At 43.3% G+C, this 27,863-nt stretch overlaps 1 protein-coding gene across 3 annotated transcripts in view; it reads left to right on the forward strand.

Moving 5' to 3' along the window:
- ITK (IL2 inducible T cell kinase) overlaps window positions 1-27,863 on the forward strand; it is a 296,941-nt gene that overhangs the window by 80,572 nt on the left and 188,506 nt on the right. The gene's annotated exons all lie outside the window — the stretch shown is intronic.

The following is a 27,863-nucleotide window of genomic DNA, read 5'->3' on the forward strand; positions in this document are numbered from 1 at the left end:
AACTCCAGAGGCACAGGGTGTGGCTAATAAGTGAGCCCAAGTTCCCCACACAGTGTCTGTTGGTATATGGGTGTAGGGTTGGCCCTAAGGGTGAGTGTCTGGCTAACAGGTATCCCTCGATATTTACAGGTGACTCTGGTTACCCCAACCTCTCATGGCTACTGACCCCAATGAGGAATGCCAGGACAAGGGCAGAGGAACGTTACAATGAGGCACATGGGCGAACAAGGAGGATCATTAAGTGCACCTTTGGCCTCCTGAAGGCCAGATTCCGGTGCCTCCATCTGACAGGTGGATCCCTGTGCTACTCACCCAAGAAGACGTGCCAGATCATAGTTGCATGTTGCATGTTGCATATTGCACAACCTGGCCTTGAGACGCCAGGTGCCTTTTCTGCAAGAGGATGAGGCTGGAGATGGTCGTGTGGCAGCGGTGGAGCCTGTGGACAGTGGCGAAGAGGAAGCAGAGGAAAAGGATATGGATAACAGAACTTCTATAATTCAACAGTACTTCCAGTGACACACAGGTAAGACACTGTAACTTCACCTTCCATTTCAGTTTTGTGCTGGACATTGTACATGGCAGACTGATTATCCAAAATCTATGGCCACTTACTATACCCTTTGGCATCTCTATTTTCAGATATCTGTGCCCCACTCTGCCTCCTGGTGTGTTTACTGCTGCCCACTACAGGTCATGCCTATGTATATATAACTGTACATTTGAATTGCAATGTTTACAGCTTGTTAAACTAATACATTTTCAATAAATTAACAGACTCCATACTTGTATTAGTTCCAACTGTGTTTATTTCTGTGATAATAAGTGTAGGGGGTATTGCAATGGGCTGGGTTGATGGTGGAGAAATGTCCAGGATGGAGTTCAGTCTATTGGTATCACAGATGCATTGTCCCAGGGGGCATAGGGAGTGGGGCAATGGCAGTTCAAGGTGGCCAGGGTGACAGAGTGGGACACAAGGGTGACATTCAGGGGAGTCCTATTTCCTGGTGGGGGTCTTGGCAATGTTCTCTGGCTTCCGCCTGGATCGCAGGGACCTTTTACGTGGTGGTTCTCCTTCTGCAGGCGTGCTGGTGGCCTGTGTTCCTGTGGTGGGCCTCCTGCCCACTAGCGTTGGTGGAGGTTGCGGGCTGTTCATCGTTGTGACTAGTGTCAGGGGCCCGTTGGTGTGCCACTGCCTCCCTCATGGTGTTGGCCATGTTTGCCAGCACCCCTGCAGTGGTGACCAGGGTGGTGTGGATGTCCCTCAGGTCCTCCCTAATCCACAGGTACTGTCCCTCCTGCAGCCGCTGGCTCTCCTGCAACTTGGCCAGTATCTGGCCCATGGTCTCCTGGGAATGGTGGTATGCTCCCAGGATGTTGGTGAGTGCCTCGTGGAGTGTCAGTTCCCTGGGCCTGCCCTGTCCTGCCCCTGTTGCACAGCAGTCCTCCCAGCTTCCCTGTTGTCCTGTGCCTCTCCCCTGAACCGTGTGCCCACTGACCCCAGGTCCCTGATCGTCCTGTGTTTGTGGGGTTGCCTGGGGTCCCTGTAGTGGTGGACACACTGCTGATTGATGTGTCCTGGGGACAGAGGTATGGGCCCGCTGGGTGGGTGCTGTGGTGGTGTTTCATGAAGGGGGAGGCTCTGTGGTGGTTTAGGACTGTAACTGGGTCACCGACTGGTATTGGGATGGGTGGGTTGTGATGGTGGGGTATATGTGATGTGGTGGAGTGATGGGGGTGAGGGTAGGGGTAGGAGTTTGTGATGGCATGCAGGTGGGGGAATAGTAAAGATTTGACTTACCAGAGTCCAGTCCTCCTGCTACTCCTGCCAGGCCCTCAGGATGCACGATCGCTAAGACTTGCTCCTCCCATGTTGTTAGTTGTCGGGGAGGAGGTGGGGGTCCACCGCCAGTCCTCTGTACAGCTATCTGGTGTCTTGCAACCACAGAACGTACCTTCCCCTGTAGGTCGTTCCATCTCTTCCTGATGTCATCCTTTGTTCTGGGTTGCTGTCCCACGGCGTTGACCCTATCCACGACTCTGCCATAGCTCCATCTTCCTATCAATGGACGTCTGCTGCACCTGTGATCCAAATAGCTGTGGTTCTACCAGGATGATTTCCTCCACCATGACCCTTAGCACCTCCTCTGAGAACCTGGGGTGTCTTTGTGGTGCCATGGGTGTAGTGTGAGTGGTGCGTGTGTGTGTGTGTGTTGGGTGATGTGTTGGGGTGTGTGCTGTGAGGTGCGTGGATGGTGTGTGGGTGATGGTGTTCTGTGGCTCTGATTCAGTGGGTGCTCCTGGTGTGTCTCTCTCTCAGTTGTCAATTTTCTTTTCTTGTAAAGGGTTGTGGGTAGTGTGGATGTGTGTTTTATAGTGTTGTGGGTGTGTGGGTGTGGTGTGTGTATGTGTGTCAGGTGTGTGTAATTTAAATTGTACAATGTGGTGTTGTTTTGTATGTGTGTGTGTATTTTGAGCGCGGCGGTATGTTACGCCAATGGTTTACCACGGTTGAATGTCTGCTGCGGTGATTTGTGGGTCATAATGCTGTGGGTGTATTTCTATTGGCGTAAAGGTGTGGGTTTTGGTACAGCCATTTTATCACTGACATTTGAGCTGGCGGACTTGTGTGTGTGTCTGTATAGTGGTGGATTCCTATGTGTGGGTCATAATACGCGTAGCGGTATACCGCCACGGTATGTTGCCGGCAGTCAGCATGGCGGTAAGCGGCACTTAGCGCCAATGTCATAATGAGGGCCTATATTTCAAGGGCGGTTGAAGCCTTTGAGGCTGCCCTCCTTGATTAACTTTCCATACCAGCTGCCCTGAGCAGGAGGAGATGCCTGCCCAGGCTCTTTGACTTCATCCTGTTCACAACCAGCAGGAGGGCAGACTCTTGTCTGTGGTAGCAGAGGCTTGAGGGAGCCAGCGAAAACATCAGAGAGTTTGGTAACTTGGTGGGCACCCTCTAAGTAAATCCTGAGCATGGGCATCATGCTCAGGGTTAAAAAGCAAGGTGTTAGATACCAAACACAGGAGGAATCGGCCAGGCCATCACTGAGCTGGAAATCTGGGAACTGCCCAGATGCCAGTCCTTGTTATCATATGGCCTGCCAGTTACTCATGGTAGCATTATGTTTTAAGTCCTATCATGAGATCATATATGCTCATGCATATATGTCTTCACTCATAGCACAGTGCACCTTGCCTCCTGGGCTATGGGAGGCCTGCCTTGGGGGTGACTGATCTCTACTATGGGCAGTAAAAGAATTCTGCCTGTATCTAGTGTGGGAATAGTCTCACTCGAGCAGGCTGCCCGTGCAGGCTGACATGGCAGCTCTGCAATCTCACTTTTACTTGGGTCACACAGGGAGGCACAATCAGTGCTGCAGTCCTGGTGCACCCTTTAGCACCCTTGCCCTGGGTATCACTGGTACCAATTACTAAGGACTTACAGGGTGGGGAAGTCCTTGCCAACTGGCCTATGCAATTCAACACACAGTTTAAGGGAAAGAGCATAAGTACTGAGGTCTTGTTAGCAGGCCTCAGTACCCTAACAGGTTGAAAACAACAGCATCAAGCAGCATAAAGTGTGTGAGGGTGACCATCCAAAAAGAGCACTTTACAACACTGGAATTATCTATAAGATTTTATAACCATGATAACTCCTGCGGTGGATTGTGATACCTCTGTTGATTGGTATAACAGCATCTGAGGTAAGGCCCAGAGACCTTTCACATCAGGAAAAAAGGTCTTAAGTTAGTCTGACCCCAACAGAGTTAAATCTGTACAGCTTGAACAGAGGAGGTGATACAAATATACATGTATGCATGAGCATTTGATATATCATATACTTTGGAGAGGACACGTGAGAGGACTTGACTGTTAATGGGCCAGCTCGCTTCTTGACCATATTAGAATACAATCGGGGCCTTTCAATTGTTTCGTATAAAGCAGGATGTCACTCAGACAAAATGCAAAGAGGGAAGTCAAGTAGGGCACTGTTGTAGGTGACGAAAAAGTTAACACGTACGGGTCTAAAAATAATTTGGAATTTGAGTTCTGCCCCACAAATCAGCAGGTCAAGTATGTATGTATACAGCTCTCCGAGAGATGTTCTGGAAACAATAAACTCTAGAGATCAAGGAACAATTATGGTTTGCCTCCAAGGGGACTTCGAATGAATGACAAATATCAAGTAATTTCACTGACGTTGGACAACTCCCTAGAATGGGAGAAACAAGCGATTTATGCGTATGTAGACATTGTGATACCTTCTCCCTGACCCAACGTCAAGGAGAATGAAATTAACAATTTAACACAGAATGTACAACAGTCTAAGGCACGTGCTCCATGTCGTCAAAATTAGCGCCAAAATGTGAACCATAACAGTTGCTTCTCTATTTTATTTGTCCCTGGTAATGGGCCGCTTCCCCCCCCCACCCCCCCGAATGGGGAAGGAGTCATAGACTTTCTCTTATTTGCGGCTGTGTCTGCGCCTCAGGCTATTCAACAAACCCAAGAAAAACGCAGCAGAATAAGGAAACACTTGTAGTAATTTGTGTGCAACGGCAATTTTTATAGTTACTCTCTATTTACTAGTGGAAATCGTGTAATGATGCCAGAATTACCTTACCCTTCAGTATCTGTATGTTCCTAGTGAAGTAATACTGATGTAGTTCACCCACATACCCTGTGATGAGGTCAAAAAATAAAAAATATCAGTAAATCAGCATACATTTGTTATTAGAAATGGAAAGGTGATCCTGCTTCCCATTTGAATAGATCCAGCTGAAAGTATGTCTAAAATGAGTGGTGACCTGGAATTAGTTTATGCACAGTTGCGTTGGCGACATGAAAATACGTCAAGCAATGTAATACTGAATCTGGCATCAAATCTGGCAAAGCTCGGGATTTGTATTCTTTTGATAGGTATGTTGAAATACAAGGGGCTCAGACAGCCTACAATGCCCAACTCAGTGTGCATTATTCAATAAATTAATTGTTACAGAGAGAACTTGTGAAATGTATATGTGCAGTGAAGGGTGCATCGCCTAATATTGGGTGTGTGATTGTAGCATTGGATACTTGGAGGCTGTGGGTCATGAGCTCTTCAGTGCTCCAACCATACCACATTCTCTCTGTCAGCTCGTGGCCCCTGGAGCTTTGCCCTCACTCTCCCATTTCTGCACAAGCCCTCTCTGCGAGTTTGTGCACATCTCTGAACCTAACCTAAGTGACATCTTGGTCAGCGTCCAAATATACTCTTCTCCATAAGACATCAGTTATTGTAAAGCCCTCAGCCTGGCATCCCAGCTTCAACACTCATCCGCACAGCCCGAATCAACAAACCCATATCGAATTATGTCATCACTCCGGATTTGTAACATGACATAACATTCTGCTGAAGCTTCAGGTGGTGGGCATCAGCATTGTTGGATTGGCCTGTCTGTCAGTCTGGCAGTGTCAGATGGGCTGGTGTGAAAGGGTCAATGTCAGGGAGCAGCAATACAGTGCACACACTGGTCCTCCCCATGGCAGGGTCAGAATACTTGGCAGGCCAGTCCAACACTGGGCATTGGTCTCATTTTTGGGGATTGGGACTTTGACTTGAGCAATAGAAAGACAGCAGAGGGAGACAGGAGGAGGAAGAGAAAGATAGGAAACCAGAGATAAAGACAGAAATGCAGGGATGAAAAAGAATCTGCAAGAGTGAGATTACGAGAATAGTGTGTTGGAGCGGAGACATGAGGTAGAATCAGGAAGACTGGGGTCTTGGAATTCTCCAACCCTTACATTGGACAGCACAGGTTGCTGGACGGGCCCCTGTACTGATTGATGATGATGATGAATATTTGTTTTTCAAGGATAAGGTTTCCCATTTGAGGTCTAACACTACTTGTGCAGATGCACTGATTTGTCCCCCGCCCCCTCCCATTCTAGGCATCATCTTGCAGTTTTTATGTTATACCTATAAGCGCCTAGACTGAAGCAAGACTACTAGGAACATATAGTGAGGAGGACTGAGTAAGAACTGTGGGAGGCGTGAGAGAGGTGGGGGTGAGTATAAGTTATTGCAGTTGTTCTTGTGATTGACTGTAATTTGCAGCGAATGATATGCCTACTAGATAATGGAATTACTGTTGTGGTCACTTCACAAAACCTTCAATAAAATGTTTTTAAAAACTTGAGGTCTGAAACTTTGCCCACCCGATAACTATGCAAGTCTCTGGATGAAAAGATCATAAGCAAAGTTTACGTAAAACGAAGTTATGTGATGACCAAAACACCTATAACTGGTTACCTTTTGTTGAGATAGATCTTAGGATATGGTTTTCCAAAGTAGCCATTATATGGGGGAGCTGTGGCTTCTGGGAAATAGAAGACACGTGTTGCAGGTCTATGCAGGGCAGACAATGTGGTAGAAGTATAACAAGAAAGGGAGCGTGGGTCACTGTGCCCAGCAGGAATTGGAAACGCTCATGTTTTGTAACACAGCCGTGCTAGACCTGCATATTCAGAACGCTGCCTGATTTCCGGGACTGGAATAGCAGAGGGGGCTGTTTGTAACGCTTGAAGTGAACCAACAGTTTTAGTTGTGAGTTTAAGCATTTGAGTAGCTGGGGAGGCTCAACTGTACAGCAAAATAGCTCGATGTGGGTCTCACTGCTGGAATGACACGACGTGCTTACATCAACAAGGGCCGCTGAATGTAGTACTGGCCTGGCAGAGGGTGCCATAGCTCAGGTTTGAGGTGCACTGAGCGTTAAGCTGTTTGTGCAGAATCATGAACTAACAGTGTCTGTAGCACCACTGACCCTCTGGATTGTAGTATTGAACTAAACTTTAGGGGCATTAACGCCCGCAGCACTAGTTCCTTTTGCCAATGTGTGAATGTTCTTGTTAAGAGTCATCAGGATTTCTCAAAGCCATAGCACTCTGTTGCGTCCCTGGATTGCCCATCCAATGTACAAGGCCACATATGTAGGGTGGGATAGTTCTTTATTCGTATAATATAGAGCAGTGGCTCATAGCATGCCACAGACATGCAGCATCCCTCTGCTTCCTCCCCGAAGCCTGTAGTAGTCTCCACCTCTTGCTCCACCCCCTGTGCCCAGAAACAGTGTCCGCTACCACTAGCAGTGACCAAGTGGGCACAGAGTCCTAGGGGCCTGCCTCATTCGGGCACTGCGACACACTCTGCTCTACAGCAAGTTCCCATTGAAAAAACGAATCTTCAAAAAGACAGACCTCTGTCTTTCCCAGCAGCTGAGTTCCCTATTTGTAATTTTACAGTAACATTTCCAGTCAGTACTCTCAAATGTTGTAAACTGACTAAACCTCTGCAGATGCTCTACTTAACTACGCTGCCATACACAAACAAAACATTACCTATGAGGGTGGGGTCTCTTAAAATTCCTTGTCAGGATTCATGCCTTCTTCATCCAAATTGGTACAGCCAAAAAACTCTCCTTTAGACTCCTTAATTATCGTGCACCATGAGCCATGTGGTCATGAATAACCACACCATTTAGTTAAAGTTAGAATGTTTATTTCCCTCGATTAACAATGCTAAAATCATGTAAGTCAATCTCAAAGTCAACTGACAAACATACACAAACAACACTGGTTGGCCAAATCTTCTAAAGAATCTCAATTTAGCTAATACATTGAATGTTAAGCATTCTAGAATCACGGTACAATCAATAATAAGAACAACTGTGCATTAGAAATAGCATACATTTAGATTCAGCAACTGAAAAATATAAATTCTTAGTAATAATTTTAGCATCTCCACTGTCTCCCTATCTATCCTTCAAATTAGAATAGCATGTTTGGGCTTCATGCAAAAACAGTTTTAGTTAAAGTTCATTTGGAAAACATCTAACTAGGACTCTAACAAAAATAGTGGTTGGTAAATAGAAACAAATAATACGTCTACAATCAAGACAATAGCATTTTGTTATACTTCTCCTCAATATGGATCGGCAAGCTGCGATTCTCTTCGTCAGTTGGACATCAGTCTGGTCTTCTTCAGCAAAGGGAAATAAAAGGGAATGGTTCAGACACAGGGGTCTCTAAGCAATATGAACATTTAAGAAGCAATCTCTAAGGGCAGCATCAAATTATTTAGCCATCAAGCTTCAAAGTTAAGAATAAAGTCATAAGGAACCGCTCAGCTCCCAAATAGAATAAAATGAGCGCGCTTCTCCTCTGTGCAGTTGGGCTAAGTTAAAATTACCTAAAGAACTTCCCACATTGCAATCGGTCAGAAAATCATACGTTTACAGTCAATCCAATTAGAATTAAACCACATATTTTCTATGTTTACTTAAGTCTATGCACGTAATACATAAAAATCATTAGTAATAAATTCAGCAACTTTTATTTTTTCTATTTTCCCTAAATAATCTTTCCATTTTAATTTTTTCGCTCCTCTGATCATTTTTCATTTTTCTCATTTCAATCACATGATACAATTTATAAATTCCCCATGTTCCAAATAGACAAATCACAATCATCAATATTACTTGTATTATTTTCAATATTATCCCTTTCACAATGTAGCCAAGCCAATTTCTCACAGAAGCAAAACTTTTGCCAACCTTTTCCCAAACTGCGGGTTCTTTCAGTTCACTCAATTCAGTGCTCTCATTAGTTAGATTGTTAATTAAGCTTCTAATCTCATTATTATTATTTGGTATGAGCGTACAACAATGTTGTGATTTCAGCATTTTACAAACTCCGCTCTTCTTTGCTAAAAGGATGTCTAATGCAAGTCTCTTCTAAAGAGTCATAGATCTTACCGCAGCCATTTCTGTGTCCATTAGGATCATGACTCCTGAAAATTTTGTCAGCATTTTATCCACAATAGTCGAATTTTCACAGATTTCAGAATTACTGTACCTGAAGGAATCATTGCTCCAAAAATATCTCCCACTATGCCAGAAGAAGATTCTCACTTTTGTCTCAAATGATTTAATTCAGTCATTTTAGGTACTTTGTTCAGGTTCTCAAGTTGAAATATCTTTGGGAAAACTATCCCCAAGTAATATGTGCCATACCATCCTCTTGGAAAACAGTAATGCGCATTTGGTCCACAGATGTAATAAACTCCTGAATTGCTGGGTCTTGTCCATTCAACATAAATGTCCATTTACTATGAAACAGAAACACATGTCTACATGTATTTGTTCCCACAAACAACATATCAGTTCTAGATTTAGGCCTATATAAACAAAGCTTCCCTATGTATTGTGCATCTAAAGCTAATTTCCCTTGTGTCTTTATTTCACTAAATGCATGATCATTTCTAAATGTCCTCTTTTCTAAGCTTTTCTCTAAACTCTCCTTTAATGCCTTTCTCCTATCATCTTTCTGATCTATGAAGCTCTTTTCTATAGGTGTCAGCAAGCATGTCAAGTTATTGCGATGGGCGTAAGCTGTGCCAAATGTTAATGTAGGCGCAAAGAATCCGCTCGCTAACTCTAGATTATTTTCCTTAGCTACTCCATTGAGGTACTGAATTATAGGATAAAAAACAAAAACACAACATCGTGATTTGAAAAGAAATATTGAATATACTCCTGGTTATAGGATCTTGTTAGTAAAAGACTACAACTTATTCCATAAGTAAGAAGCAAACTGTCGTAAGTAACTCCTTCTTACACTGATGAAGGAATCTGTGTACACACATAACACTGCCTCCCATTCATAGTGTCAACATACTCACTCAATAGGCGATAGAAAATGTTAGAAGTAAGATCTCCTTGGTTGTTGTCTCCCTGCAAATACTTCTCATTTAACCTAAACTTCTCTAACTCTGTGAGTGTAGTAGTTGTCTCTAAAGAAGAGGTATGGTTGGCTACAATTTTGTCAAGGAGCGTCATACTCACAATCAGTACCAAGCACCCTATCATGCACGCAATCGCCAAACAGTACTTATATATTTACAGCACTTTTTGTTCCTAACCTGCTGGCTTCGCTTACTCATGGGCTGTAAAGAATCAGAAAGTAGAAGAGAAAAATTATAGCTATTCAGCAAAAACAAAACAAAACAAAAACAACATTTTCAATTTTCTGTAGCGGTTATTTACAGCTTTCAGTCTTTCTTCCAGGACCCTTGTCAAAAATACATAGCTTGTCAAGATCGGTTTAGCAGCTTGTCAAATTATGTTTTTTCAAAAGTCTCTTCTGGTTACTTTCAATTGTCTCTTTTTCTTTTCTCAGTTTACAACTCTTAAACAGTTCAGTCATTGATCTCCTTCAAGTGCCAAAATATTGACCTGGGATTTCTCAATCAAAACAAAAAAGACAATAATTTACTCTGCTATTTACTTGTTGTGGTATATGCCCATTCAGGACCTGTGTACCTTCGATTTGCAATTCGCTTTCTCTTCAATCTTCAATCTCCATTCAACTCTCCATCACTCAAGTCTTCCTTTCTTGTTGTATCTATTTCTTCTTCGATTGTTGTCACGGTAATTGCTTCTTTCCTCTTTGCTTGTGATTTCGGCCACTTATCACCTTTCAATGGACCTCTTCTCAATGCTCTTTTCAATGTTGATCTTTCGGTTCTGCAGGATTTTCTCTTGATATACCTGCTACTGGTTCCAGAGGAGTCAGATCGTTTTGTCTTTGATCTGCCTCAACTGCTTCCCCCTGTGGGTTTGTTGTTTGCTCTGTGTGTCTCTCAAGACCTTCTGCTTCTGGGAGAGCCCTCCTCTGACTAGACTCTCCTGCTACCTCAGTTGAGGTTGGTTCACTTTCACTCTCCTGTATTTCCTCTGTTTTGTTTCTCACAGGAGTGTTTGAACCATTTTCAGTTTGCTCAGATTCAGTCTGTTTCTCCTTCTCCACTCTCCAATTCTGGAGTTGGTCTGGAACTTGTTGGTACTATCAACAACCCTTCTTCATTATCCAAAGGACATGGCACTTTCCAAGTATGGCTTCCGTGAATCCAATTCGAAAATCCAGCGCACTTCACAGCTGTAGTAGTAACCAGTACTACTTGGTACAGGCCTTCCCACCAAGGATCCAAGGAAATGTTCCTCACGTGTTTTCTAATTTCAACTCCCACTCTCAGGCTGTGGCTTTGATCTTTTGATGGCTGCAGTGTGGTGGCTTCCACTTGATGAGAGAAATAGTGAACCACATCATCCAGGACTTTGCAGTAGTCCTTAATAATGCAATACACTGTTCCTCAAAAACAAGGAGAGACAGGGTGAGTGCTAGAGGGTCCTATTTAGTAGGAGCAAGAGTCCTCACACACCCAGTTGGGTGTCATGCTTCATCATCGGACGAGCTCCTCGTCAGACCGGCGCTGCAATGTCTGACGGGCACCACCCGTCGGGGGGCTCTTTGCCGGAGATCTTTTCTCGATAATGCCACACTATCCCGCAAATGAGTAGGGAGAGAGAAAAAGGGGAGAGTTCAAAGAAAGAAAAAAAATAAAATTGGCTCAGGACCCTCACTGAGTGCTAACTTTATTTTATCTGTGTGGGGTGAAGGCCAAGGTTAAAATATTAATCAGGAGAGTGAGATAGAGATGATGCTCAACCACTCTCTAACTGTATATCTAATAACAGGGGTCAGGAAACTACAAGACCCACCTCAAAATCGGGTCGACATGTTTCGCGTCTCTGCGGTCCACAGGGATCCAATGACGCTTCTTCAGGACCTAGTGTAAAAAAACTTCTCCAACTACAAGCTAAGTTAGCTCTTGCATATCAAAGCTGACAGTCAAAAAAAGATATTGTCAGTCATTTACACGAGTCCATTATGACCCTGTATTTAGTTCCTATTCGTCACCCTGGAAAATATCAAAGCGTAAATTGTATCTCAAAATATCCTTGATTCAATTAAAAAGAATGTACGATAAACTGTGTGGCACACGGTGATAGTGTTGGTGATAACACACCCATGCCAAATAAACAGAAACATGCTTACCCTCCCAAATTGAGTCAGGGCTTCATGGGATCACGCGGGCCATAGGCCAGGTTCGCATAACACACTACTTGTCATATGGAAGAAGATAAAGTAAGGGAACAAACATAAATGTTAAAAATGTCAAGAATCACACCCTTACATAAAACGGAGACAGTTCAAAGATATTTATCAGTACTGAAAAACACAGTGTAAGGAGGTCGTTTCCCTCTATTACATGTAACCTTAATAGTCATCTAATAACAGTCTATAAGGAAAACAGCATTGACAGACAAAGAGACGAATATGTGAGGTTTTAGGGCATGAAGATAATTGCTGTGTACCCACTAATGGTATCTCAAGTAGGAATGGCCCGGGCAGCTGGTCGATCAAGGGCAGGAGGTGCCTATCGACTAAACTTAGTCTTTCACATTTAGAAACGCCGTACTCCCTTAATTAAGCAAACATAGAAGGAGGACAGACCTTGTAGGCAAGTATGCAAAGCTTATGGTCGTACATGTCTACCCGGTTAGGTCGACATTAAAATATTACTCAGGCCGCCAACACATCGCAACAGCTCAAAAAACTGGACACTTACTTGTCAGGACCTGGCGGTGGGCGCCAACACCTACCCTTGGTCGCGCTCCCGAAGGTAAATGGGAAGCACGAACCCAGGGGTAGAAATCCCGACGCGCCCGGAAGTCGATGTCAATGTCTGACGTGCGCGTTGCTAGGTGACGGTAATACGTCCCGAGCACTGCAATAGTGGATAATAGAAATAAATGACGGGCTTGCGTTGGTCCCGTCTCTGTTATAGGCACAAAGCGGCGGCCATCTTAAAGTTATGTGATTCTAGGTTAATGAAAGTCAGGAAACAAATCCAGATGGCTGAAAAAAGTATCTTCATACGGTATAATGAGGGAGAAGAGAGGAATTCAGTCCAGGCTAGTCGTGTGTCATCATTAATCACCTGATTCTCGTCGTGAATGAGATACTGTCGATAATCATTTTTCATATTAGTATAATGTCAAGTCGTCTCAGAACCACTCAAATGTCCAGTGGACCACCACGGCTGTTTCTCAGTGGGGATACTATATCAGGGGGAGAAACTCGTCCAAGGGATGTCATCATTCAATCCCTTGCGATGGGTCCCAAGTTTAAATACCCAGCGTTGTTCTAATTCGAAGAGAGACCCAGTTCCTTTCTGGGAGCACGTCTGCAGTACAACCCACCACATGTCATCCGGGCTGTGTTGTACTTCAATGTAATGAATGCTAAGTTTAGTCGAAGTTCGACCACAACGAATATTACTGCGGTGTTCATTGATTCTTAGTTTGACTGCTCTTGTGGTCATCCCTACATATTGTAAGCCACAGGGGCAAGTAATCAAATATACACAATTTCGGGTATTACAGTTGGTATGTTTGAGTAGCCGCCAGCTCCCAATGGGTGCTAATTCTAATGCATCTGTTTGTTTTGTGAGTGAACATACATTACAATTTCCACACGGGAAATGGCCACTAACTGGTGGCAGTTCCCAAAGGGTCCCTTGTCTACTGGGCATAGCCCGGGGTCTGGGTCACGTGTGGATCAATATGTCTTTTAAATTGGTGGTCCTTTTAAAGGCAAATAACGGTTTCGAGACATTCTCACCACCACTACAGAGGATATCCCATCTTTTATTAATGATTTTCTTGACGGTATTAGACAATGGTGTGAAGGTAGTAACACAAGTCAGTTTATTTTCTGAACACCTAGGTGCCGTATGCAGTAATGAATCTCTGTCACTGTACTTAGCTCGCTTGTAGGCGGTATTGACCACTCTCGTGGGATAGTGACGATCGCATAGTTTACGTTTCAATTCTGTAGCATGTATGTCAAATGAGCGGATGTTGCTGCAATTGCGGCGTAACCGCAGAAACTGTCCATAAGGCAAATTGTCTCTGAGTGCTTTAGGGTGGTAGCTGTCGTATAGTAATAAACTATTACGATCTGTAGTTTTTTGATATGTGCAGGTCTTCAATTTCCCTCCATCAATGCTGATCACCAGATCCAGGAAAGGGATCATAATGGTCGAGACCGAGGAGGTGAAATGCAAAAAAGGATCCAGGTTGTTGACCCAGGTCGTAAAGGCTGCTACCTCATCGATGGGACCCTGCCAGATGACCAAAATGTTGTCAATATAACAACGCCATTATTTGATATTATCAAAAAAAGGGTTCGAATCAGGTAGTATGAATCGTTTTTCAAAATCATACATGTAGAGACACGCTAGGCTGGGAGCAAAGGTACTACCCATCGAAGTACCTCGAATCTGATGGAATAGTAGGTCTTCAAACTGGAAAAAATTCTCTGTCATGGCTAGGTTAGCACAGTGCATGATAAAATGCACAGGGGTAGCTTAATCGAGTGTGGCAGATAGGAGGGCTGTCTCAACTACTGTCAAAGTGGCTTGTTGTGGAATATTGGTGTATAATGCTTCGACATCTAAGGTGATCATTGCTTGAACGTCACCTGCGGCATTGATAGATTCTATGAGGTTTAGGACATCTTTAGTATCTCTTAGATATGTAGAGGACTGCTGCACAAGAGGTTGCAAAAAATGGTCACAAAATGTAGATAGGGTTTCGAGTATAGATCCTATCCCTGAAACTATTGGGCGACCCGGGGGAGGGGTCTTACCTTTGTGAATCTTAGGGAGGCAATAGAAGTATGGAATTCTCGGATTCACAGTATCCAGAAATTCTGCTTCTTTTTGTGAAATCCAAGAATTGCTGCAAGCCTCATTTATCATTCCTCTAATCTCAGCTTGAATTCTAGCTGTCGGGTCATGATCGATTCGTGCATAATAAGTGGAGTCACCAAGGAGGCGGAGGCATTCTTGTCTATAGTCTACTGAGTTCAATATGACTATAGCGCCACCTTTATCTGCTGGTTTGATGGTAATGCTGTTGTCAGCTGCCAGCCTCTTAAGAGCGTCATTCTCAATTTTAGGTATATTGACGAAGCTCTGTTTTGGTCGTAGTTTATTAAGGTCAGTGTTGACCGCCTTTTCAAATGCCAGGATCTCACAAGATATTGAGGCTGTGGGGGGCATAAATTTAGACGTTTTTTTGAGGTCCGAATCTGAAGGCGCGGTGTCTGTGGATTTGTCTCTGAAAAAGGCCTGTAATCGGATTTTCCTAAAGAATTGTGCGAGTTCACATTGGAGGCGAAAAAAGTCTTCTCTAGGGGTTGGTACAAACCCCAGGCCCCTATTAAGAACCGTAGTTTCTTCAGGTGAGAGGGGTCTTGCAGACAAGTTGACAACTAAGTCTTTGGTTGTTGGACTTTTCCCTGGCTCCGCGTGACCATCTGTGGTTCCTCCTGTGCCCAATGGACTCTTCTGCCTCTTCCTCGCCTTCTGCCTCTTCCCCTCCCCCGGCATATATGCCTAAAAAAGGCATATATGTTGCAGTAGTCCAACATCATATCATCTGTTATGTTCACAATAGCATTTGCAGGAACCGCTAGCAACCTTATTGCTTTGCCCATGAAGAGTTAATGCAGCGACAATCCAGTTTGCCTGCCAGGTTGTGTTTCTTATACTCATCAAAACTAACGGCAGTGCTTCAGGCCATTTCAGATTTGTGGACGCACACATTTTTGCCATTCTTGACTTCAAAATCTTGTGACTTCAGGTGTACACTGCATTTCACCACAGCAATCTTTTCATGCAGTTGTAAAGCTTGCAACAAGTCATGGATTTTTTCTCCATTTCTGACCGGAGAATCAGAAGAGGTCAGGAAACCTCTCTGTGATCACAGCTGTCCAAAGTCATAGACTATTCCAAATCCATACTGACTATCCATGTATATTGTAACTTTAAGCTGTGCAGAAACACAGCATGCTCTAGTAAGAACTACTAATTCAGCCACTTGTGCGAAATACACTCCTCGAAGCAAGGACGCTTCACGTGTACCAGAAATTGTGCACATAGCATATCCAGCTCGTAATGTTCCCATGTTATCTCTTAAACAGGAACCATCATCAAAAACAATTTGGTCATTTTCTTCCAATTGGTTAGCTCTAATATCAGGTCTTGGTTTTGTGCACAAATCAGTTCCCTCTAGACAGTCATTTTTAACTTCTTTCAATTTGTCAACTTAAATATTCTCTTTTGGAAGCAAAGTTGCTGGGTTAAGCACTATACACCTTTTTAATGGCACATTGGGGGAACCCAGGATGACAGTTTCATACCTCGTCAACCTGCCATTCGTCAGGTACCGGGTCTTGGATCGGGTAAGGAAAACTTCTATGGAATGAGGGCCCATAACAGTTAAAGGATTTCCCATCACAATGCTTTCACTCTGAGTGAGGCTCAATCTAACCGCTGCAACGGTATGCAGACAGCCTGGTAAAGCTGCTGCAACGGGATCCAAAGTAGCAGAAAAATATGCTACTAGGCGGTTTTACACCACCATGGACTTGAGTCAGAACAGACAATGAACATTCATCACGCTCATGACAAAACAAAATGAAGGGTTTTCTGTAGTCAGGCATTCGCAAAGCTGGGGCTTGGCACAAACTCTCTCTCAATTCAGTAAAGACTTTCATACAGGCTTGATCTAACACTAAGGGATCAGCAACTTCTTTGTGAGTTAACTTCTGTAATGGCTTTAAAATGATGAAAAGGTTGGGAATTCACTGACAATATCTCACCATTCCCAAAAACATTCTGACATCTCTCTGTGTAGGTGGGGGATCCATCTGCAGTATGGCTGTAACCCTCTCTCTGGAAATCCTTCTGGCTCCCTTCTCAATTTGGTGTCCCAAGTATTTCACTTCTTTCTGACAGTACTGTAATTTAGCTGGGGACACTTTGGGGGTCATTCCGACCCCGGCGGGTGCCGCCCGCCGGGCGGAAACCGCCCAAAGACCGCACCGCGGTCAAATGACCGCGGGGGTCATTTCAACTTTCCCGCTGGGCCGGCGGGCGATCTCCAAAAGATCGCCCGCCGGCCCAGCGGGAAAGCCCCTGCAAAGAGGAAGCCGGCTCCGAATGGAGCCGGCGGATTTGCAGGGGTGCGACGGGTGCAGTGGCACCCGTCGCGATTTTCACTGTCTGCTAAGCAGACAGTGAAAATCTTTGTGGGGCCCTGTTAGGGGGCCCCTGCACTGCCCATGCCACGACACCCGTTCCCGCCACACCGCCAGGAACAGGCTGGCGGGAAGGGGGTCGGAATCCCCATGGCGGCGCTGCAAGCAGCGCCGCCATGGAGGATTCCCTGGGCCAGGGGAAAACCGGCGGGAAACCGCTGGTTCCCCTTTTCTGACCGCGGCTTTACCGCCGCGGTCAGAATGGCCCGGGAAGCACCGCCAGCCTGTTGGCGGTGCTTCCTCTGCCCTCCACCCTGGCGGTTTGAAACCGACAGGGTCGGAATGAGGGCCTTTATGTCCGTTCTTCCCTAAGTGATTCAGTTAGGCAATAGTATCATACTTTCATGCCTCTTTTTTCTTTGATGCAACTAATAGATTGTCAATGTACTAGACCAATGTTGATTGGAAAGGCATTTCCAATGACTCCAAATTCTTTTCCAGGATCTGGTTGAAAATGGGTGGTGACTCCGAAAACCCTTGAGGAATTCTGCACCAACAGTAGATTCGATCCAAAAATTTGAAACAGAAAAGAAGTTGCCTATCCTCATGAAGAGGTACAGAAAAGAATGCTTGTGACAGGTCCACTGTGGTGAACCATTCAGCATCGCATGGGATCTGAAACAATATCACTGCTGGATTTGGCACTACTGGACAACATTTATTCACAATAAATTTATTTTCCTCAAATCCTGAACAATCTGAAACTTCCCATATGGCTTTTGCAACCCCATTATTGGTGAATTACATGGGCTGCTCAACACTTCTTTTGAAACACCTTGGTTTACGGATTCTGCAATTATAGGAGCAATCCCCTCAATTGTACCCTGTGGCATGTGGTGTTGGGGTATCTGGGGAAAAATCACATTTGCCTTGACTGGGACTTTGATTAGACCAATGTCTTTCCCTGTAAAATCCCACCCTTTCATTATAACTGTTTCCTGTAAGTCAGAAGGAAGGTCTCTTACTTTAACGACTGAAAAGAAACTGATCCAGGGGTACTCTTCATTCACTGTGTCACAATCTTTTTCTGCAGGCAAGTCATCTTCATCATCACTGTTTGTCTGGATGGCAATTCCATTGATTGAGTAGGTAATTGAACATTTTGTCGTGCATAATAAATCTCTCCCTAGTAAGGATACTGGACTCGAATCACAACCTAAAAATTTGTGTAACTCTTTAAAACTGCCAATTTTAACCTGAACTGGTTCTGTGATAGGATTGGTCACATACTGCTTGGCAACTCCTACAATCTGCACTGTCTTCCCTGAAAGGGCCAAGTTTGGAACTTCCACAGTTCTCACTGTAGAGCGTGTAGCTCCTGTGTCAATAAAAAATTTGACTTTCTGAACCATCACCTTTCCTTTCACATATGGACCTTTCTGATCTACTTCTAAAGAAGGTGCTAACACACACTTTTCCTCATGTGAACGTTCACTCACCCAATCATCATTCACTCCATCCTCACTGTGTAGTGGGAATTGGTGTCCTGTGTTATTACTCTGGTTAAACCTCTGACCTGTGACCTGCTGAAGAAGCATCACCTGCTGTTCAGTTGGGGCTTGAGGTATTTGAATTTCTTGTCTAGGTACCATTTGCACTTGAGGCTGCATTTGCTGAGACTGGGGTATCTGTAAACGTGGCATTTGCCATTGTTGCACAGGCTGGAAATTTTGCATTGGGTTCACATTAGTTTGGAAATTCGGATTTTGACTTCTCATTCTCGGTCCTCTCATATTTGGGAAATAATTGATTTAATTAGTTGCTAAACAACACCTTCCTGACTTAGCATCGGACACTCCCGTTTCCAATGTCCGAGGCCTCCGCAGGCGTGACATGGTAACAATATCTTCATTCCTTGCATATCAGCGTGAACAACCAGGGTACTCAAATCAGGAACACGATTGACATTTCCAATTCCATCTCTACCTCTACCTCTACCTTTCGCCTGGTTCTGCGACACATATTTCCTTGCTGTTGATACTGCTGCTTTGGAAAACCTCCATGCATCCCAGTTTGTGCTGCTTTAATCTGCATCACCATTGCCTTCTCTTTCAACTTTCTCTGCTTAAACTCAATCTCGTCACTACAATACTTTGCATACTGCAATACTTCATCAATCTGCTTAGCTTGCCAACAAATCAAATGACTCTTAATCATCTGGCTGATTTCAGGTCTCAATCCTTCAACAAATCTTAGCACAAAATGACTCATGTCTTTCGGCTCAATGGTTTCTGTCCCACTGTAATGTTTGAATGCCTGCAACAGTCTCTCATAGCATGCATGTATTGACTCCTTGCCTTCCTGAGCTGTCCTGTCTATTCTCTGCCAATCAATATTCATGGGTGAAATTATCGTATTTAAAAACTTAATCACCTTATAGCGATATTTCATTACATCAGGAGATGGTGCACCTGTGGCTGGATCTCTCTGATGTTCTTTTGTTGGCCAATGTATACTCCTCTTGCCCTCAACCCATAAGTCTGCTGGAACCACTATTTCTAACAGGGTGTCCAAGCCTTCCCACAGGCATTTTAGGAGTTTCGCAACCTATCTATTTGCTAATACCATTCTTCTGGCTTCTCTCTCAACATGGGATAGTTATTAGTAAAGGACAATATGTCACTTCTGCTCCAGTGGACATGGACAAAATGTCCTCCTGGAATTTCTCTCATTGGTAATATTTTTACTGGATCCTCAATCTGCTGCATGTTTACAGTAAGATTCCCAGAATCCCTTTCCTTTTGTCTCTTTTCTTCACCTATCTGCCTTTCCACTTGTGTAATGCTCCCCATGTTTGAATGCTCTGAACCAGTTCTCTAATGTGAATTTTAATTCCCAGTATTCTCATATTCTCAAAGTTCTTTGAGTCAAATTCTAACCTGTAACTCCTCTTTAAGTGCTTAGTTTTCTAGCATATTTTCTATCATATTTTCCTGCTAAATCTGCTAATTTCTAATTTCTATTCCTGCTTTGTTGGCAATCAGTTTGCACAAGTAACGCAGCTCATCTTCTTTGTATGAGTAAATTCTGTCTAACCCCATTGTTCCTTCAATTAAGTTTTCTGCTTCTAATCTAAGCCTGGTCAAATTCAGGGCACTTCCTCCGCTGGAATCACCTTGGGTGCAACTCAGCTTTTCTAGCCATTGAGTCTACTGCTGAGCTGTCAAGCCTTACAATGGAATTTTATTAATACTTGCACCTGGCATTTGTTGTAATGCTAGGCTCGGGGTCTCTGGTGTCACCAAGCTTGGATTGGGGCATGTCTCGAATCTCCCTTGACTATGTGGAGGAGTCGTAGAAGAACCCAAATCAATTAACGGAGCTGTTCCATCAAATGTCTGTGTCATGGGAGTCATCATTCTTGCGTTTTCATTTAATCTCTCCCCTTCTATACTCGGATTCAGGATTTTCTGCTCACTGTTCCTGTTATTTCCCCGGTTTCCCAGGGCAAACAATGGTATAACTGGACCTATGGTAACTGGTACTGACACTGCATATGGACTGGATCTGACATTTGATTCTCTTGGGTACATTACTCCTGTATTCTGACTCATCAACGCAGACATCTCTGTCTGTGATCCTGTTATGGGGTGTATCTCGGGATTGTCTGTGTTTGCATTGGGGGCATCAAATTCAATGTGGACTCTATCTGGACCAAAGTCGGCTTCTGGTAAACTTGTCCTGTCAGCACTACTAATTTTGTTGCAGTCTATACAATTGGCACATCTGGGTAAATTCTCAGTGTGCCCATCCGCGGCACAGGCCTTTGAATCGCAGAAGTTTTCGGGACACTATGGCTAAACTGTTTAAAGACAAAAAGGTACACTGTTCCACTGTTCCAACTGTATCTGGCTCTGGGTGGATTCAATCGGTGTCGGAGCTGTAGGGTTTACACTCGTACTTGAACCTTTCTCATGTGCTGCATATGGTGGGGGACGATTTCTCAGTGACTGTAAAATGAACTCATCATCATCTGAGTCTTCATCGCAAGTTAAAGACGTTCTAGAATCAGTCAATCTGAGCTCTTTGTCATCAGAAGGATAAGAATCCCCCTTCCTAGTGCTTTTTCTAGTCTTGTTTCTGCCCTCTTGAGTAATTGCAGGAAACAACTTAATTCCCTGTAAAGTCTCAGTTCTCCAAAATTTCTGATCATTATCCCATCTTGCCTCAGCTAAAGTCTTTTTAGCTTTCCTCATTTTCCTTTCAAACTTCAATTGCTGTTGCTCTCTGGCTACCTGTTCCCAAATAGCCAATGCCTCAAACTCTGCTGGTCTCGGAGGATGTTTCAAGTTATACAGCACCCTCCTCAAATTCTCATAAATCCTCAAATTAAATGTTCCATGAGCAGGGAATGCTAACCTCCCGTCTCTTTCAGTTTCTTTGCACCACTGTTTCAACCAAAGACATGGTGCAGTACCTTGTTCTTCGAATACAATATAGGTGGGTGTACCTTCTGGTGGTGTAACTTCTCCTATTCTAGCTGGTATAAACATATCTCCCCTCAAGGCACTCTTTAATGCTTTGAAAAATGTAATTTTCTGTAATTTACGCAACTTTCAATGAAATCAGGAAGTGACTTTCAATCCCAAAATCCTTCTTGCCCACCTTCTCAACCAATTACGCCTACCAATCCATTTGCGACCCTTCTCACTAACCAACCTATCCCAGCGTGGCTCCAATTACGTCACACTCATGCGTACAGCGTCTGGCAAAGCCCTTTGGCTTGCTCTCTTATCTCAGATCTGCGCAAAACTAATGCAAAATATTGCGAGCACTAAGTAAAAACCAATACACAAATTTGTCTGCTTACTACAGGTAGGTAACACAACTGCTTCAGAAACCTTACTGATTTTTCACTGTGGCTTTTTGCTCTAACAGATACTCCTTCTTTCTCAGTTTCCCTGACTTGCAAGCAAAATTTGACCCGCAAATTTCACTCTCAACTGATCATTGGATCCTCCTGGTACACATAGGATTCCTCAAATCTCTGTCAAAAACCTATCACTCACTTTAACACGCACTCTTGAGTTTGTCAACCACGCCCGATTGACCTCTTAAACAGACAAATTACAGCATAAACCAAGTGTCTCATACACTTATTCAATGCTCCGGAGTTTTAGGCCATGCAGGGTCTGTATACCAACAACCATGTGGATAAGTTTTAAGCACAAAGCGCCACACACATGTGAAGTTCGACAACTTCTCTACTCTCACACTTTGAAGTACGCAAACTCTCTAAACAACTTAATCTGGAGTATGCAAACTTCCTAAACACTCTCAAACATCACAGTTCACATGCGATTTGCTTAAGCTGTGCAAGCGCAAAACCTATTTCATTCACACTGTCACTACAACATCGAGAACATCTTCAAACAAGCATTGGCACACTCAAAGGTTTTGGGAAAGTCATGGTAGGTTCTTAGGGACACATTTTCTTTTCTCTTTGTATCATCAAATCTGAAAATCTTGACCTTTACCAATTTCTCTTACGAATTCTGCGAATTATTTTGATCTCGTAAGGAGACTGCCCATCCAACTCTTTTACTACTTCTAAGGAAAAGATCCTTATGAATGCCTCTCAAGAAGACTAACCATCAAACACCTTTACCATTTCTAGGGAGCAAAAGTACCTTATGATGGGCTCTTAAGGAGACAAACCATCCTACTGTGCCACCATTTCTGTTAGCACGTCAGTCCTTATTTGGTCTTTTATTGTTAATTTATAAGTGGACGCGTTATAGGTCGATGAACCTTTTGACTACGCTTAAAGTGATTCCACCTAAACTCCATGCAAATACATCATCAAAATCAATAAACATCGACAAAACTCTCCTTTAGACTCATTAATTCATGCACCATGACCTGTTTGGGCCATGAATAACCACACACTTTCGTAAAAGTTAGAATGTTTATTTCCCTAGATTAACAATACTAATATCACGTAAGTCAATCTCAAAATCAACTGATAATAATACACGTACAACATTGGTTGACCAAAAATTCTAAAAATTCACAATTTAACTAACACATTGACGGTTAAGCATTCTAGAATCACAGTACGATCAATAATGAGAACAACTGTGCATTAGAAATAGCATACACTTAGATTCAGCAAATGAACAATATAAATTCTTTCAGTTATAATTTTAGCATCTCCAGTGTGTCCCTGTCTATACTTCAGATTAGAATAGCCTGTTTAAGCTTCATGAAAAAAACAGTTTTAGTTAATTTGGAAAACATCTATGTAGGGCTCTAACAAAAATAGTCGTTGGTGCATAGAAACAAATAACAAATCTACAATCAAGACAGTAGCATTTTATGATACCTCTCCTCAGTATGGATCAGCAAGCTGTGATTCTCTTCGTCAGTAGGACATCAGTCTGGTCCTCTTCAGCATAGGGCAAGGAAAGGGAATGGTTCAGACACAGGGGACTCCATTTAAAAGCAATCTCTAAGGGCAGCATCAAATTATTTAGCCATCAAGCTTCAAAGTTAAATTTAAGAATAAAGTCATCAGGAACCGCTCAGCTGCCAAACAGAACAAAATGAGCGCGCTTCTCTGTGCAGTCGGGCTAAGTTAAAGTCACCTTAAGAACTTCCTACATTGCAATTGGTCAGAAAATCATACATTTACTGTCAATCCAATTAGAATTAAACCCCAAATCAAAGCTATAACTAAAAAGTCTTTCACACGTTGATGATTGGCTCCTCTCCTCCTGTTCCCATCGTCCGGCTCGTCAGGTAACAATTTTGTAACACTCCGTACTCCAGTCAGTGCATCTATTGTTTGTTCCTGGGAACATCGCTGTCTCATGCATCAAGTTAACATTGTAACAATTACTAATACACAACATTGTAGCAAGCATTTCTCATAAGAAAGTTCAAGACATCTGCTAAACATTTGGTCAACACAGTGTGAACAATAAATGCATTAGATTTTCTGAACATACATTCCCATGATTTTATTCGGACATTGCAGTTTAATATGAGGCTGTGCAAAACTAGGTCTCGCTTACTTAAGGCCTGCGATTAATAAGCTAGTACATAATGTCAAATCATTAATATAACATATTAACACGATAAACTTTGGTCTATCTTACTGGATATGGGGGTAGATACTACAATAGTTCATTTCATTAGGGAATTATACGCTGGAGCTAATGCTAGGGTGCGAAATGGGTCTCAGGGGGAATGTACCTCAGCCTTTCCCATAAAGCGGGGGTACGTCAAGGCTGTGTTTTAACTCCTCTATTGTTTGCTTTATACATTAATAAATTAGAGGATGTATTATCTATTGCTTGTAGGGACCTTCCACAAGTTGGTCCCCGAAAGATCCCAGCACTCATGTACACGGACGACGCTGTTTTGATGGCACGTACTCCAGTAGCTTTGCAGAGGTTATTAACAACCTTTGATAATTACATGGAAGACTTAGGCCTTAGAATTAATCACTCTAAAACCTTTTCAATGACATGTGGCATAAAAGCTGTAAAAAAAAAACCCAAGTCATGTTAAAAGGTGTGAAACTAGACGATACAGAAACCTTCTCCTATCTAGGTATTATGTTTGATAATAAAGGCACTTGGTTGCAAGCCACGAGGTCTAGCAAATTACTATTTACGAAAACTATTATGGCTATAAAAAAGTTTTCTAAAAAGGTCGGTAGGGCTACCCCTAAAGACATGATGGCAATCTATAACGCAAAATGTGTTTCTGTTGCATTGTATGGGGAAGGTCTCTGGGGATATAGGAAATTTAATGCCCTACAGCTAGCTGAAAAGTATTTTCTAAAGTCCATCTTAAGTGTCCCAAAATCTACCTTAACCTTGGTGTGTCATACAGAAATGGGTGCAACATACATCACAGATTTAATAAGCATGCAACCAATTTTACTTTGGCACAAAGTATGGACCTCTGACTCTGCTAGGCTGAATAGGGCTATTATAGAAGATGCTCAATTATTAACCCATTTGTTGCAAATCCCATGGCTGAATTACATAAAGAACTTTCTCACGGATCTGGGCCATCCTGAGCTATATTCTACTCCAGATAAAATGGAAACAATTTCTAGGAAAGACTTGAAAAACATCTGTCTTACCTATCTGGCCGACTCGAGGTGGGCCATTGAGGTAAAGAAATCTAGTGTAAGGAGGAATCTTCTGCTGCAGCAAGTAGATGGCATGGAACCATATCTAAAATATGTATTGAACTCGAGACATCGATATGTCCTCACACACCTAAGACTAGAGAATTTTCATTGTCTTATCAGTTTTCCGCTTACCAACGACTGGACTGGACTCTAGCTCTGGAAAAATGTCCTTGTGATTCAGTGTCTGACCAAAGTACAATGCACATAGTTTTGTTTTGCAAATTTTATTCTGATTTGAGGAAAGTGTTTGTGATTCCACTTTTAAACTCCATGTATTTTAAACAATGTCGCCCAGCTTTTATTTACCTGCTGTCCCTTCCATCAATTATGATCTGTAATGGATTAGCTTTATATTTATGTGCAGTAATTAAGGCCAGATCACATTATTAGGCAAACCAGGGAGGTTTTCTATTTTTATACCTTTTTAGTCAGGTTAATAGTCTCCGTTTTTAAACACACTGTCTTATTGATTTTATATTGTTTTCCAGAAGAATACATGAATTTAGTTTTTTGCAGTGAAATGTATCATATGGTATTAATTGTTGTATGGCTTGATCTATTTTATACTCTTTTTCTCTTTTCTAAGTGAATGTTGATTGGTGTAATTTGTTTGTATTACCTGCTTTTATGATTGTGAGATACAATCGAATAAAGAATTTGATGATGAATATAACATATTACAATAATTTCTCTACACATACACTTTGAATAATTATTACTTTGCATTCTCTAAAAGCATTTACGTATTTATGACGGCCACTCAATGTCGCACATTATTTTCCATGTTAACTTAATTCTATGCAAGTTCAAAAAAATCATTAGTAATAAATTCAGCGTTCACAGAGGTGATCTTCCCCTAGTTATGGTGTGGCGTCAAGCAAAAGGGGCATGCCCAATTTTAAAAAATGCTGTGTGTTTATAACGTCAACTAGACCCCTTTTACATTTATGCTTCTAAACCTGTATATGATTCTTTACAAAAGTACAGTGAATGACATAGGTTCTTCTGGACAATCAAGTGTTGCTTTGCTCCAAAACAGTGCTGAAATTGCAAGCCATATTTTTAGGCCTGTAAACCCTAGGTGTTTACTTAGGTGCATAACGCAGGCCCCTGTAGCCTCCTGTGGCACAGGAGACCACCAACCTTTTACGGGGCCCCTGGACACTTCAGGGGGCTCTCATGCAACCCACGGTCAATGAACATCTGTGAGATGTAGGAGACTCAGGGGCTCCTCCTCACTTTCTGAAAGGAGGCCCATCATTTTGCCTTACGCCTGTCTGTACCTCAGCCAACACATTATGTGAAATTCTTCCTCTATAAATATTTATTTTTAAATCTGTTTATTGACATCTGGATTTTGACCATTCTGATATTTTATAAAGACAAACACCAAATATTTGCTGAATCGTAGCTTAAAAATCTAATCTCAGCTTTCTTTGAAGAGGTTAGTGTTGTTAACGCAAGAGATTCAAACCCAGCTCTCCCTCGTGCTGCCAGCCCTACCTCAGCTGACCCCCGGGTTCTTGTTTCTTTTCCTCCCTTGTTGCCTCTTGATTGTGCTTCTCTCTCTGATTGTGCTTTTTCTGTTGTGTTTTCCTGTTTGATTATGTTTTTATCTTGATTGTGCTTAATTTTTTGTGCGTTCCCGATTGCTACTGCCCATTTATTTTTTCCACCTCCCACAAAGCTCCTCTTCCAATCTCTGCTGCTCGTTCTCCCGCCTCCCATCAAGCCCGACCCACTGCCTCCCAGCATTCCTGCCTCCTCTAGGACCAACAGTGTGGGCATGCTGGAGGCATGGCAAAGGCAAGCCTGTCTGTGCCCAGCCGTGCCTGGACCATATCCAGCTCCAGGACCCCTGGCTCCTGGCCCACCCGGAGGTATGACGCTGGTGTCCTCTGCGCCTCTCCACAGTACGGCCGTTTTCCTGCAGCAGCTGCACCTCCTCCTGGACCAGTACAAACACCGTTGCAGAGCCCCACACCAACCTCTCGGCACATCACACCAGAGTTATCCCACCATCTCCACTGCCTACAGCTCAACACTCACTCTATTTGCAAACACTCCATTGAGTTACGGGACCTCATCGCAACCCTTGCACCTGGCATCGTCTTCCTCACCGAGGCCTGGCTCAATCTTTCTTCTGCCGCAGACATTGCCACAGCCATTCCTGACGGATATAACATCATTCACCAGTACCATACCAACAAGCTGGGTGGAGAAATAGCCATCATCCACAAAGAGACCATACAATGCACCACTACCACCCCCATGGCCTCACCTCCAAGCTCCAAACAGACAACATTACAACCATCAGAGGCATCTTCACATACCAACACCCGGGCCTGTGGTCCAGCTTCTACAACACCATCACAGACGTCATTGTGCCCTTCACCCTGACTCCAAGAACTGCATCTTCCTCAGTGACCTCAATGTCTACCTCTACGACCACAATGACAACAAGACCGCCCACCTTCTCAACATTATGAGCAGCCTCAGGCCCTCATTACGACTTCAGCAATCTTTTTGAAGGATCGCTGAAGCCGCTGCAGCCAGCAGACCGCCAGTGCTGGCGGTCAGAAGACCACCATATTACAAATGCTGGCTCCTTTCTGCCATTATTGAGGCAGAAAGCAGCCAGCAGTCATGC

This window comes from Pleurodeles waltl, chromosome 7 (genome assembly GCF_031143425.1).
Source record: "Pleurodeles waltl isolate 20211129_DDA chromosome 7, aPleWal1.hap1.20221129, whole genome shotgun sequence".
Lineage (NCBI taxonomy): Eukaryota > Metazoa > Chordata > Amphibia > Caudata > Salamandridae > Pleurodeles > Pleurodeles waltl.